Here is a 16,028-nt window from a genome sequence, read left to right as displayed (position 1 = left end):
GGGTATGATGTCAATGGGTATTGTTTCTACACCAAGCAAAGGGATGATAGTAGTACCATGCAGAACAGTGGTGTTACTTTGGTTGCGTCTGGTCTGCATTTTTCTAGTGCAAAGGATAATAGACCGTGTCATGCAAAGATGTCATATTATGGTGTAATTGAGAACATATTTGAACTCGACTTCATTGAGTTTAAGGTGCCCGTGTTTCAGTGCAAGTGGGTGGATGTAAGTAAAGGTATCAAAACTGATGATATGGGATACACATCAGTAAATTTTGATAAACTAGGTCATTTAGATGAACCATTCATAATGGCATCGCAAGCAAAACAAGTGTTCTACATGAAAGACCCAGTTGAAAATCATTGGTCGATAGTGATTCAAGGAAAGAGAAATGGTGTGGCAGTAGCAGACCTTGTTCATGATGAGGAAGAATTTTGTCAAACTGATGAGATTCCTATGTTTTCATTATATCAAAGTGTACCACTAAATGTAGATGACTTAACTGAGCATTATTTGCGCGATGATCATAATGAAGGTGTATGGGTTAACAAAAATCCAAGTAATGAATAAATAGGTGATAATTTTTCCTTTTTTTATTTTTCATTTGTCCGTCTATACTTGTGATATTCTTATATAACTGAGGTTTTTTTTTCCTTAAATGTTTATTTGGTTTCTAACTTTGTGATTGATTATGGTGTATATTTTAAGTATATTTAAAGTATAACTTATTTGACAGTACACTAACCTTCATCTTTTTTTTTTTGCTTTGACAGGTGAACTTTTTTTGTTTGCTAGTAATATAAGTAACTACAAGTGCAAAGTAAATTTCTCAGATCAGGTATGTAATTATTCTTTCTCATTTTAGGTATATGCATTATTTACAATCTAATGCTTAACAACGTAACTTATTATGTTAGGATTTTCATTTTCATGTTACATGGCTTCTGAGGAAGATCCTTCCAGTTCTCAAGCTGATGATTAGACTAAGCAACTGAAAAAAAGAGAAGACAAGAGGCCCTACAACTGCTAAATATATAACAGAGGATGATGATGGACCGTATCCTCTTGAGTGGGATGCACATGGTACTGCAGTGGGAGAACATAAAGATAAGTACACAACTTATACTGGTGCTATTACTCGTTCAAAGGTCAAGATTCACATTGAAAATTGGCGTCAAGTTGATAAGGAACTAAAGGATAGGTTATGGGTTTGTGTCAAGGTATGTAAATATATATAATTAAGTACTTTTATGCTAAATGATTTTATTTCAATTAATAAGTAATTGATTCCATAACATATGAATATGTAGAAATTATTCATGTGCGACGATGATAAGAAAGAATTTGTATTAAGAGATTGCAACAAGAGGTGGAGAGAATTTAAGACAAGATTAACTCGTGAATATTTAACACAACATGAGAAAAATGAAGAAGAACACCCACCCTGGAAGTTTTACCCTGGCATTGATGAAGATGATTGGAAATTATTCAAGGAGCTACGTGAAAAACCTAAATTCAAGGTATTGCCTATTTAACTCTCTCTTTTCTCCTTTTATTTCAAATTGTTCAAGATATTATGTGATGCTAAGTATATTGTCAGGCTATAAGTGAACAAAATCGAAGTAACCAAGCTAAAAATGAGCACCCACATCATTTGGGTCGTGGTGGATATGAAAAACAAGAAGAACGACATATCAAAGCCCAACTGAAAAATGTTGCCCTTTCATCAACTCCCTCTTCTTCTGGAGCTGAATTCGAAATGCCTGCAATACCTCCAAGACTTCTCTATGAGAAGTGGATAGAGGGAAGAAAGGACAAGAATGGGAATATTTCAAATGAGAAGACTAAAGAAATTGTGGAGAAAATTGTAAGTATTCATTTTTTTAGTCCCAAGTAACTATTATTTTACACTATTGCTGTTTTAAAGAACTATTTATGTTTATTATATTTGCAAACAGTATGAGCTTAGGGAAAAAGAAAAATCTGGTGATTTTGTGTCCTCCGGAAGTCATGATATTTTAACAGAAGCGCTTGGGACTCCCGAGAATGGAGGTCATGTGAGGGGAGTGGGAGGAAAAGCAACTCTTACATCAATTTTTAAAAGAAAGAAGCGTGGTCGTGAGATGAATGGTGTGCTAACATTTAAACAAGTAGAGGAATTTGCACATTTACTCACAGAACAAGTAAGGGAGCAAACAAGAGCAGAAATGAAAGTTGTTACCCTTGAGCTTTTGAAGTCTTGTGGCATACATGTACCAAATGATGTCGAAGTCAATATGAATGGTTCTACATCTCTTCATCCTCATAGCAGTTGTCACTCCATTGATCCCGATCCTTTCGGCAATGGATCTAAGGTAATAATTTATATATCATTATTAGCATACATGACCTCAAGAATTTGATAATAAAAACTGATATTTATTAAAACTTGTGTACAGGAGCCCATTCCATGTGAGTTACTGGTCCTTGGAAAAGATCAAGTATATCGTGTTGTGGCTAGAGGGACCTTATGTAAAGCTGAACCGGGAGAGATTATTCATAATGTTCCATTACTTAAAGATCATGTCAAAGTGACTATCTTAGATATTGTTGACGGGGAGGAGAATACACCCCTACCTTTACCTTTTTTCGGACATGAATATCTTGGTGATGATATAAAAGGAAGCTGGGCACAATGGCCTTGGAAACAAGTCAGATTATCTCAGGAGGTAACTTACTTTTATTTTAGATAAAATTAAATTATAAAGTATAAGCATTTAATTATCTTCTCTTATTTTTCTTATGAAGATCAACCAAAACCCACATAAAAAGAACAAGGAAAATATCCAAGATGGTAATAAAATAGGTGATATTGGTTCAGCGGCTGAATCTCATCAGAAGGAAAATGAGAATGAAACCATACAACGCTTCATTGTGAGCAAGGTCACATTCTTGTCCTTGCCAAAAATTTGCAAAGATCTATACAACTTGTATAAGAATCGAGACATTGATTTCAGCGTTGATGTTGAGTTTGAAGAAAATATATTCTATTATCCTGAGAGAGTCACTTTTACAGCTTACGTATTTGGTGAGGATCTTAAGCAATTATTTGAAATGGCATGGCTAAACATATCATGTGTTCATATTTGGATAAGGTAATAATACTTAGATCGTGAAATTTCCTTTAAATTTTGACTAAAAATGCTTATTATTTATCATATTAATATCTTTGCAATTGGTTTAGGTGTTTGCAAAACGAAATCAATAAGAATGAAGTTCAAGACACCATTGGATTTTTTTGTCCCCAAAGGTTAGGAATGGTTAAATCTCGTCCTTCCTCGTTGACAAGTTATTTGAACCATTCTATGACCAAGCAACGTACGAAACAATATATACTTGCCCCTTTCTATCAAGAATAAGCACACACAACTCATAATTAATCTCATTACTTTGTTAACCTCTGTTTTTTTTTCTTTTTTTTGAATGATTTATCTGACTTTTTTTTTTCTTACTGTATGTTGTTTATTTATAAGTCATCATTGGATGCTAGTTGTGATTTGCCCCCAAAAAGGAGAAGCTTTTTTCTTCAATTCTTTGGCAGATTGGTCATTAGATAGTGTGCATCTCAAAGGAGCATTATCTGTGTAAGTATTACAAGTTAATCTTTTTCTGTTACTTGTTTGATAATATATGAATGCTGGGGATGATAAGATGAATTGCCAAAGGTTATAAGTGATGATTTTCATGGTGTTTGAGAAGAGTTGGTTGTATATTGTAATGTTACAGATGTTATATGCCGGAAGTATTGGTGGTTTTAGATGCTTTTAATAATGGCATAGTGCCGTATAGGTCAATTTTATGGAGAGATGCTGCCGATTTTTTTGTAGGTTTGATTAGTTTTTTATGTCCATATGTAATGCATTCATATCAAATTTTTGTACAGGGCATATAGAACTTTAATGAATATTAACAAAGGATCTCGGAAAACAAAGCTAACGTGGAATGTCATTAAGGTAGATGTTGCTGGTTTACATTATATTACTATGGTTATTTAAGTTTTATGTGTGTATTGACATTACTAGAAAAAAACATTATTATTTGCATTTCAGTGTTCTCGACAAACAGGCGGAGTTGAGTGTGGCTATTATGTCATGAAGTATATGGATCAAATTATCTCACTTATAATACAAAAAGATAACGATTGGGAAAAGGTATTAAATAAATATTTATTTTTATAAAATTAGCGGTTGTTTATGTTACATGTATGTATTACTAATGTATCTATTTATTGTGTATGTAGCATTTCTCTCTTGAGCCTTTCACTAAGGAGGTGATCGATGATATTCGAGAAAGATGGTGTAGATTTTTTTATGATAAATGTTTGTAGTTTAATGAGAAAGAAACTTGTACTCAAAAGTTAGCGAACAAAGTTATTTCAGTTTTTTTCTTTTTATATAGCACAGAATTTTTCATGTATGTACTCGTTTTATAATAAAATTTTCAATTATTAATATATTTTAGCTAATTTTGTCTTTATTAGTTTAAATTAGTCAAATATCGTCATTTTTATGATTATAAATAAATTTTTATATTATGCATGTTTAGGATAGCTGCACGTAGCAGGGCCATTACATTATAAGCATCGCCTCTAATGAATAGGTGACTCATAATTTTAATCATACGCATCGCCTCTAATAAATAAGTGACTCATAAATTTTATCATACGCATCGCCTCTAATAAATAAGTGACTGATAAATTTTACCATACGCATCGCCTTTACTGAATAAGCAACACATAATTTTTATTATACACATCGCATTTTTGTAAATAAATGACTTATAAAATAGACCTTACCTATCGCCTCTAAAGTAATGTGTGACTCGAAAACTATATTTTTCAAGTCGCATCTAAAGAAACAAGTGACTTATAAACTATATTGTAGTGACTCCTATACCTTATTTTATGCATCGCCTATAATCAACCAAGTGACTCGTAAAGTACTCTAACGCATCAGGTCATAGGCGACACGTAAGGGGGGTACCTATTGTGTCGGTGCCTGTAGTGTCGCCCTTGAAGCGATGTGTAAGATGGTTTAGAGGCGACTTGATAGGGGTTTTTTGTAGTAGTGTTAAGTATAATATTATGAATAGATTATTCGATTTAATCCTCAAAGAGTACTCGTGCTCCGATGTTGTAGATAAACACAAAACCTACTTAATAAGTATTCTTAGAAGAGTGCGGAAGGGAAATTTTAAAAAAAGGGTAAATGAGGAAAAGAAAAAATGACTTGAAATTAGTTGTGGGGTATTATGTTTAACTCATCCTCTCTCTTCATAGTAATAGGATTGACGGAATCACATCCCCTAAATATATATATCACATTCGTTAAAATTTTAATAAATTACCGTATCAAAAAAACACTAATTCTAAATTTCATTAAGAACAGAAATAAATACTCAAAAGAGTTTAAATTCTAAAGATTGTGGTGTAATAGCTTGTAACCAAATGAAATAAATTAATTTAAGGGTAATGCTATATTAATTTAAGGGTAAGCATTAAATATACCCTTGAAAGTTGTATAAATCACAAAATGTGTTTATGTAACTTGTTGTAATTAAGGCCAGTTCAGTTCAGTTCAGCTCCTAATTTCCTTCTCTCTTAAAATATTCATTTCAGTTCAATTATGTTCGTTCAGATCAGTTAAATTCAGTTCAGTTAAGTTCAGCTCCTAATTTCCTTCTCTTATAAAATATTCATTTCAGTTCAGGTCAATTCCCAGCTCAGTTTAGTTCAATTTAGTTCAGCTAAGTTCAGTCAATTAGAGCTGGCCCTTAGTTTGTTTTTGTCATTATTTCCGAAATTTAAACAATTTTCTAGAGTATTTTTAAAGGTTATAAATATCCCTAGGGCTATGTATAGCAGTTTCCTTAATTTAAAAGTGAGTTAAGTATAAAACTAGGGTCTAACCTTTATCATTTTCTCACCTTTTGGGACCTCTCACTTTTTTTTTCACCTTTTGGGACCTCTAGTTAACTTTCCGGTCATTTAACCCACCTTTAACTCACCAGAAGAAAAGTGAGTCCCTTAATTGAATATTTGACCAAAAAAGTTAGTCCCCTCATTATTTTTTTACAAAATAAAGTCAATCCTTTCATTAATAATCATGCATATATAATAATAATAATAATAATAATAATAATAATAATAATAATAATAATAATAATAATAATAATAATAAAGTACATTCCAAATGTCCAACTGAAAAAAAAAAGCCAAAAAAAAAATTGTTGTACTTATCCAATTAGCCATTAAATGAAAGAAAGATTTTTTTGATAGTTTACATAAATCCATTTTCTTAAAATTAATTATCCAACCAGCTGTAAATATTATTTAGATGAAATGCAATTGATAGTTTACATTTTAATTATAAACCAAAGACCATTTTCTTAATCTTCGGAGACACACTATAATGAAATGAGCGTTTTACTCTAAATTTCTCTGAAATGTTTTAATCAGAGGGTATGTTAAATATTTGAAGTGAGTCCTAAAAAAATTGTCATGCCTTATTACTGATCTCATTTTGATCAAACATCACATATTCTCATGGTACCAGTTCAATACCACAATTTCTTTCCACGATTTCATTTTCATTTTCCTTTTTATTTATTTATTTATTTATTTTGAAACCATATATTTTTATAATACTTTTGTACTAGTTTTCTTTTTAACTTCAACCCTACTCCCCCCATATTAACCATAAAATGAGGAAGGAGAGAAAAATTCCCAAAAAAAATATAAATAAAAACAAATAAAATTATTCCCCCCTTAAAAATATAAGAAAGGAGGAAGAATGTGTTGTTCTCTTGAATGAGCAACAACAGTTTAGTTTTCAACAAAAATATAAAAATTGTCACTTGTTCAGTTGTTCTTTCTCGAACTTGCAGCAGAAGCTTTACATTCCCCGTGCCCATGTGTTCGTTTTTTACACGCCCCCATCAAATCAACTTGCATGAGCATTAAATAAGGGACTAACTAATTTAAGGGGAATATTTTTCTTTCTGACGCTTTTTAAGGGACTAACATTATTAACCCAATGGACTGACTTATTTAATCCAAGGGACTCACTTTTTGGCCGGATTGTACCATTGAGGTCCCAAACGGTGAAAAAAAAAGTGAGAGGTCCCAAAAGGTGAAAATTGTAAAAGGTTAGTCCCCAAACTTATACTTAACTCATTTAAAAGTAGTACTATATTTTTTTGTTTCCCTTAAAAATAAAACACCAACTTCCCTTCATAATTCATCCCACCTTAAAGATGAAACCTAGAATGATAGGGTACGTATCTGATCCATTTAAAACTCCGTAATTGAATACAACGACAGAAAACTTTGAAAACTACCGGTTGATCTAAGCTAGTACGTACATATACAAGCTTTTAAGGGTAACTTTATGCATTTACAAAATTCAACAACTTCTACTCACTGTTTAAGGTATGCCTTGATTGAGATTAATAGGATTATCACGATGTAAGGTGTTCATATATCTCTAATAAGTTCGGATTCAAACAACCGTAGTTTCAAAAACATTAGCCATTTGGGAAATAGTATTGGTAAGACACGTGTGCTTTGTTCGATGAATCGATATTGTTCTGATTCATATAGATCCAGTTACTAAGAAATGTGTTTATATAGTTTCGGATTTTAATATTTGATTTATAGTTGGATTATTACGAAGTTTCTTATAACTTAAAGTATCAAAAAATACTAGGGCTTCACTACTAGTTGATTGCATTTGTTGGCGCCTTAATTTCATTTTTGGTGGTAAAATTTGAATTTGCCACCTTTTTGCTTAAATTTTGGAGGTAAACTTTCATTTTCCTACCCCTATATAAACAGACCTATAAAATGTTGCAAGAGACACTATTAGCCAATCCACTACCACATTACAAAAGTTTCAAACACTTCTGTTAGTCTATTTGGCTTGTTTTTGTTCTTCTTCCCACAAAATGATCGGAATCCCTTACAATAGAAAACCAAATGAACTCAAAAATAGCAAACAGAGATCCAGAAAGGGAGGCAAAGAGATGCTCATTCCAGCTGTGATTATTAAACCACAGGTAGAAGTCCGCTTCAAAAATAAAAGGAAGCGGTTAGACTCTGCCAGAGTAACAAAGCGAAAAGGTGTGCTTGCCGTGGTAAAGAGTTGTGTGTTGAACAGCAAAGGGGAGGTTCCCATCAAACTTGTTGATGCAAAATCCGCCGCTAACACAGTTGCAAGTGATGGTAACTTTGGTGGAGATGTAATAGTCATCCATGATAATAACGAAGTTACACCCGGCTATTTGCCGGATTTGTCCGATCTAGCACTATTACCAGCTGGGTTGAAGGTAGCCCTGAAATGGATAGTCGAAAACCATGGTGGTGAAGGTGGTGTGGGATCTGAACAAATCATCCCAACAAGTATTTCGAGTTTACTTGGAGGTGATGCTAAACCTCAACTACAAACCACCAACCTTACGGTTGGAAATCACTACATCCAATACAACAATACACACCTTTTTTTTTCTAGTAAGGATTCTACAATACAACAATTAACTATTTCATCCAATTTACACACTAGCAACATATTAGATGGGAAAAAAATTATTATTAATATGACAGTGGGTAACACTGATGTTGTAGTAGCAGAATCAATCTACGACCGCACTAAATGGTTGGTGTGGAATTGCAAAAGCATGGCAAAAGATACATTTTTGGAAGACTTCAAGGCCACTGTGGAGTTAACTATGCCAGACGTGGTAATATTAACCGAGACTAGAGTTTCTGTGCACATGGGGCGTGTGATTTGCGACGGACTACACCCGTATGCAGTGTACGGATCATCCAAGATTGTTGCAGATGGTGGTCACGCAATAATTGTTTTCCGGAAGGAAAACACGTTGGAGTTAATTGATAGCTTTTCCAATTCAAAGACATATTGCTTTGTGAAATGAAGATATTGATGTTATTTTTACTAAATCAAAAATATTGGCATTTGTAGTATGGTTATGGCAATGTTGAATGTAATATTGTATTAAAATGTGATTATTAATGGCAAGAGTTTATGTTATCCATAACAAGTTCCTATGAAATATCAATAATGGGTTTTCCATTTTGCAAAACTTAAAATTTTATCCTTAATGGTCGATTCAGAAAGCCTCGGATAACAAGTCATTACTCTATGCTCAATATGGCCAATATGATAGAGATACTTCTCTAGCAACTTCAATTATAGCCCAATATGATACAAATACTTCAGTAGGATCAGTTTGGATTGATGGCCTTTATAGTCCGGTTGGGCCCATATTCATATTCCATAAAAAAGTGATACTACACTACAGAATACCAAAGTTTAAAGTGAATCATATTCAATTATGGCCCAATATGCTAGAGATACTTCTCTAGGCTAACTTTGGATGGATGGCCTTTATAGTTCGGTTGGGCCCATATTCATATTCAAGGGCACAAAAATGACATATTTAAAAGTCACACTACAACTGTTGTATATTAGTGTTCTCAAATCGCACTGAAGGTAGAGAAATACATGTTTTGTGTGTGTGAGTTAAAATAAAAATACATCGCTATTAAAAAAATAAAAGAAATAATAATACAAGTTGTTATACATTGCCTAGTTTAACATATTTATTGAATTGCCTAAATTAGCACAAACAAGGGGGGCTCAACTAAGTTAAGGGGCATTCTGCAGTTGTTAATTCATCAGCCACTACAAACCTGTTTTAAGCACGACTACTTTGTACCAGCAACATGTTCCTTGACAGCTTGGTAGTGAGGCCTTTCATGCAGGAGACAAATATAAACTTGTTGTATGTTCAACATCTGGTCACACATAAAAGGGTATCCTGTGATTAAGTAATCAGATTGAACCTAATATGAAAAATATATCGTGATAAAGTCGTTGTATGTTCCCAACCAACTTACAGGTCTACTAATAGAACTGATTTCTGATGTTATGGAGTCAGCAGATAACAACATCATTTCAGATCGGGTGTTTGTCTTTACCGCAATACAAATCCGATACATAGCAAGATTAGAACTTAAGTTTACTCCACGGTCCTGTAGACAAATCTGGGAAGTAACCATACAATAGTTTTTAAAATACATCCAATTCCATGAATTGAAGCCAAACAACAAATACCGACCTCTGAGACAACCAATAGCACAGAACATCTTGGATTGCCAATAAATGTAGACAGTGAAGGGAGCATCACAGTATTGTAATCTGATTGTCCATCAAAGGATACTACTTGAAGCTAACACCACATCAATGTTACCACTTGAAGTAAAGACCTAAAGACTTAAATAGTCAATAGAAATAGGGAGACAAGTGCATGAACTGAAACTCACAAATGCAGCAGATAATATTAATGACCAGTCACCCATCATGAAATAGTTTGAAGCTCTCATTACTTGTAAATAGAAATTAAACATATTTGTTTAACCTAGTAAATGTGACATAAGACGGTTTACAAACAACATTTCCCATTCAAAATCTTACCCCTGAAATCATCTTCCTTAGCAGGGAGAGAGCTCATGTAGGTAGAAATCTGATGACACACAGATAACAATAGAATGATCAACTCTTACCAAGGGAAGAAACCATCCATATGCAAATGAGCTGTTACCTTCTCCAATTGTCTACATAACCAACATGCGGTAAAGCAGCGGACCGACCAGATATTTTGTCTTGTTTTTTATTTGGTCCTTCGGAATCAACAACAACAACACTTGCATTTTCTGCTCCATATGTTTTTTCACCTTCCTAGCGAGGGATCTTGGATGATGACGATCCTCTACGACGTCTTGGAGTCGCTGTGAAATCAATATCATGTTCAATAGCAACCTTAGTTACAACACCAGGTCTATCAGTATCTCTAGCCTGCCTTGGATGAATCTCACCATAAGCAACATCCAGGGTCTATCAACACACCAATTAAGTACCAGTCAGTACATACACGCTTGAATATAGATAAACACAAAGAACTATAAATGGAACTAGTTAACAGATAATATCAAATACCCCTTTGCATCCATAATCACCTCCATTGGGTGATCTGTCCTCCTTGCTAGCACTCAATATCTCCTTCATTGTCCACACCTTCAACCTGGGGAAAACACCCCATTGTACAGCCTCTCTATCAAGCCGGTCCAAGTAATAAATCTGTCACAAACCGTCAACAAAATAAATAATCACATTAAAAACAAATGCCAACAACTACAGACATAGACATATTACACTCAACGTACCAAGACAAATAAAATGCAGCCACCACATCCACCAGCATGACCATAAGAATAAATTCTACGAGCAAAAGAACGGACACTAGAAAGCAGCTTAGATAGCACCAGAGTGCACCAATCATAATCAACGGCTTCCATAGCACATGTCAAAGCAGGTACCAAGTCAGAAGACAGTCTAGTGGACAAAGTAGGACACAACAGCATTTCCAAAGCAATCAATAAAAAGAGCGTCTTGAACTCTTCCTCCTCGTTCTCTTCCCAGTAACACTCAAGCCTCTCCAATAACTCAGGGTACACCGGAATTCCTACTTTATCATATACATTTGATTATCCCTTATTCCTTGTTGTCTCATATTTTGCAATTATGTTTTTTACCTTCTCCCGTTGTACCCTCTTTAATGTTTTGCATGATGGAAGTATCTTTGGTCCATTGGGGATGCCAAGAACCCAATGAACTTGATTTTTAGACAACCTTAAACACCTTCCATCCGGGGTTAATAAAATCTTACTAATCGGATCCATTCGGGTCACTAACCAGTACCCCAGCTGCCTGGGAAGATGCATGTCACCAGATAAATACAACAACCCACCAAATCCCATTTCAGCAACCCACCGTCTCCTACGTGAATCAGAGGTTTGACATATTCTGGCAAAACTCTCCACTTGACAATTCAGGTTTGGTGGCTGTTGAATTTGGGTCAGATACATTAGATGGAAACAATAACAACAACATTACATTTACCTGAACTTGGAAAACAAAACACATCGTACATTACCTTAGACCTCGCCTTAAAAAACTCCTTTAAAACTTCACCTTTAGCTTTTATTTTCCCACCAACAATCAAACTATCATCCTACAGGTACATTTCAAACCATCAAAAACGAAAGATAAACAGCGAGAGAGTATCGTGGTGTCATTCAAAACTTACCTTGAACATTGCCTGGAAAACTTGTTTGCTGTCTTGCATCATTTGGAGTAAAATATTATCTTGAGTTGTCTACTACAATCAAACCAATAGAATCAAACTGCCAGTTAACAAATTTATTAATACACATTGCAAAGATTGCGAACAAACAACCATAAAACAAAGAAATTATGATAAATCTTCTAATGCTGCAGACCGAAATGCCAATTTGGACTCACAATAATTTCGAGAACACGTCGGCATAACACAAATTGGATTCAAAACAACTTACATAAACACAGAATGTCTTCACATGCATTCACAACATGTTACATAAACACATTATGTATCCACTTGAACCTATTTGATTCGAAAGAGCTTAGCTATTTGATTCATAATAATTTCAGAAACATAAGGCCAAAACAATACCTAAAACAAGAATTTACAGTAACACAATCAGTATTCAATTAAATTCAATCCATACTAACGGCGAAAATTAATTCCCAGTTACAACCATACACATAAATAGTATTCAAGACAAACAATAGCATGAGCACAATGTCGCAAATTTACTTACTAATCGACAAAATACCAAATTCAGTACTTCCACTAACCTTCTATTCGAATTCGACCGGATGCTCCTTCAGCTTTTGGTTGTATTCCGATTACCACACAACCCTCAAGAACCTCAATTTCACCTACAAATGATCACCGACGATGGAATGTCAGAGTTCCGGCCACTGACAACACAATCAGTGATAATGTCAACCTTAGGGTTTTAGAATTTGGGAAAGTATCCAGGAACGTAAGAACACAAAGCTTGAAGACGGACGTTAGAACATGACTAGTCAAGCATTAGTTTGACTATGAAGAACGTCTGCCATGTCATTTAGAAGCGTCTGCCATGTCATTCAGACGTTTTCCCAAATAATTAGCGTTGCGACCATATTGCCCCCATTTATAATTGGAAAAGGACATTTTTGCCCCCTGATTTACTGATTTCGCGCATCAGACTGATGAACAAGAATTTCCTCATGAATTCAAGGTGTGTTGAATTATTTGAAGTGTTTGATTATATTGTATTTTGTGGGTGCATTTACGTTATGTGGAATTATCTGGAGTACGTGTTTTGTTGGTTGAATTGTAACAATTTGTAACCCATTTGACGATGGGTCGTTCGGTAGGATATACTACCAAGTTTGTATTCAAATCAAATATTTATATTAAAAAAATGCATTTATTAGTAATTGGCGTAATCTAATGCTAGTTACTAATAGATTTTTTTTATATAAAAAAACAAAATAGTATTCGTAACTGGCGCTATGCCAGTTACAAATAATACCCTAATTGTAACCGGCATAACTTAATGACAGTTACGAATAGTATGATTTTTAACTTGAAAAATAGATTATTAATAACTGGCATTAGTTAAAGTGAGTTACAAATAATATATTATTAGTAACTAACATTAGCTAGTTACGAATAATTTTCACTAGTTATAATAGTGGCAATAGCAACCAACAATGCCAGTTACAAAAAGTCAATTTCGCCAGTTACAAATAGCATTTTTTCTACTAGTGGAGTAGTTTGAGTCTTGATATTGCCCTTTTTTTACCTCTCCTTTTTTTAAAATAAAAAATTTTCAAAGAAATCTTTCCATAACTGATACAAGATTTGGTGTACGAAAATGATATTTGAGAAATCGGAAGGGGTAAAACGGAAATTGATTATAAAGTCCGGCCTCTCCCAACAAAGTTCCATAAATGGACGATTATAAGATTATATATGCCTACGCCCAGTGTATATATGCCTTCACCCCAATCCTCTATCCACCCACCTACCAAATAAAGTAATTGTTGAAAGAAAAAAAAAGATTATACATCACCATTGTTACTTCCTAAAAAAATTCAGCATACTACCATTTCTCTGATCTATTTAAAAATTTTCATCCTCCATTTTCTTTCTCCAAAAACCTTCATCCTTTTCATTTTCTCTTGCTAAAAACCTACATCGTCTCCATAATCTCTCTCTAAAAACTTTCAATATTTTTCCTCATACAAGTTTCATCATAATCTATTCATGTTATCACTTAATTTGAACTTCATCGTCAAAATTTCATTGACGATGTACTACTTTCTCTTCCCTTTTTCTAATTCAACAATGTGATATAATTGTTAAGTGTCGATTCCATTCCTCTAATTATTTTTCCCTATTTGATTGTCAAAGCATAGAAGGAAATCTTCGAATGTTGGTTGAATTATATTATTATTTCATATACTCTAGTGTTCTTTTTTTTTTTTTTTTTTTTTTTTTTCTAGACCTAAAAATAATGGTAACAAAAGATATAATTATGGTTGAATTATGTTAGAGTTTGGAATTCTCTAGTTTGTTTTTGTAAAATTTAATTATGTTGTGTTTTAGATTATAAGATTGTTGGACAAAATAAGTTGAAAATTATGTACAATTGTGGAGTATAATTTTCTGGATTGTACTGATTGAGTTATTTCGTAGGATTATTATGAATTTTCTTTTTTGATAAAGTATTCATTCTTATTTTTATAGATTTTCATTTATAATATTAATACATATGATTATTTAAATATAATAGATTATCCTCATAATTTTCTTAAGGTTTCATTTTATATACTTCTTCAATTATTATCTTTAATTCTAAGGAACTTTAATATCTTGAAATAATATTTTTAGAAGATATTCATTTAATTTTGATACATGTTCATTCTCATTTGAATACATGGTCAATCACATATTGCCAGTTATTCATTTTAATTTTGAATTTCAGTATATGTTCATTCTCATATGGATATGTATGTGGTTAATCACATGTTTTTTTTTAGGAAAATAAGAAGGTCAATCACATATTAATAGTTGCCCATTTAAATTTCGTGTAAATTTAATCTATCACAAATTTTCATTTTAGATGGAATTCATGTTCATTTGTAGAATGATTCATATTACTTATTCCGTTAAATTTAAATGCTATTCAATGAATTTTGACTATGAAATATAATCTATCACATGTGTTCATTTTACCGTTCATTTGTAGAAAGAATAATATTCAAAATTTAAATTACTAAAAATAAAGCTATATAGAAATTTAATTTATGGAATTAACGTCAATTATTAATTAATATTGCTTATTTTGTTAATTTTAATTGTTATTTGGTGAATTTTAATAGTAAAATTTAGCTATAGTATATGTTCATTTTAAATGGGTTCATGTTCACTTATAGAAGGGAAATATTCAAATTATAATAACTAAAATTAAAGACAAATTGTCAATTTGATTAATGAAATTGAAGATCAAATATTAATAAATATCACTTATATCTGTAATTAAAAACTGTTATATGGTGACTTTTGGTTAATAAAATAAATCTATCGCATATGTTCATTTCAAATAGAATTCATGTTCATTTATGGTCATTTTGATATTGATATTAATATTAATATAAATATATGTTTATTTAAATTTGATACATATTCAATTATTCATTCTGATATTGAAAGATATTTAATTGAAAAACTTAATGCATGTTCATTCTTATTTAAAAAGATGTTCATTTGCAATATAAAACAATAGTTATTCTCATATCATATCTAAGCATATTTATTTAGTTTAATTCTTGTTCATTCTCATATTAAAAGATATTTGTTTAAATTTTAATACTTGTTTGTTATATATTAAAAATGCTCAATTAAATTTTAATGTTTGTTCATTCTCGTAATGAAAGGTTTTTGTTTGACTTTTAGTACTTGTTCATTTTTATGGTGAAAAGATGTTCGTTTAGATTAAAATACTTGTTCATTCTCATATTGAACTATGCTCA

Source organism: Chenopodium album, chromosome 16 (genome assembly GCF_948465745.1).
Source record: "Chenopodium album chromosome 16, dcCheAlbu1.1, whole genome shotgun sequence".
Lineage (NCBI taxonomy): Eukaryota > Viridiplantae > Streptophyta > Magnoliopsida > Caryophyllales > Amaranthaceae > Chenopodium > Chenopodium album.
The sequence above is the reverse complement of the archived record's forward strand: the minus strand, read 5'-3'. Positions refer to the sequence as shown.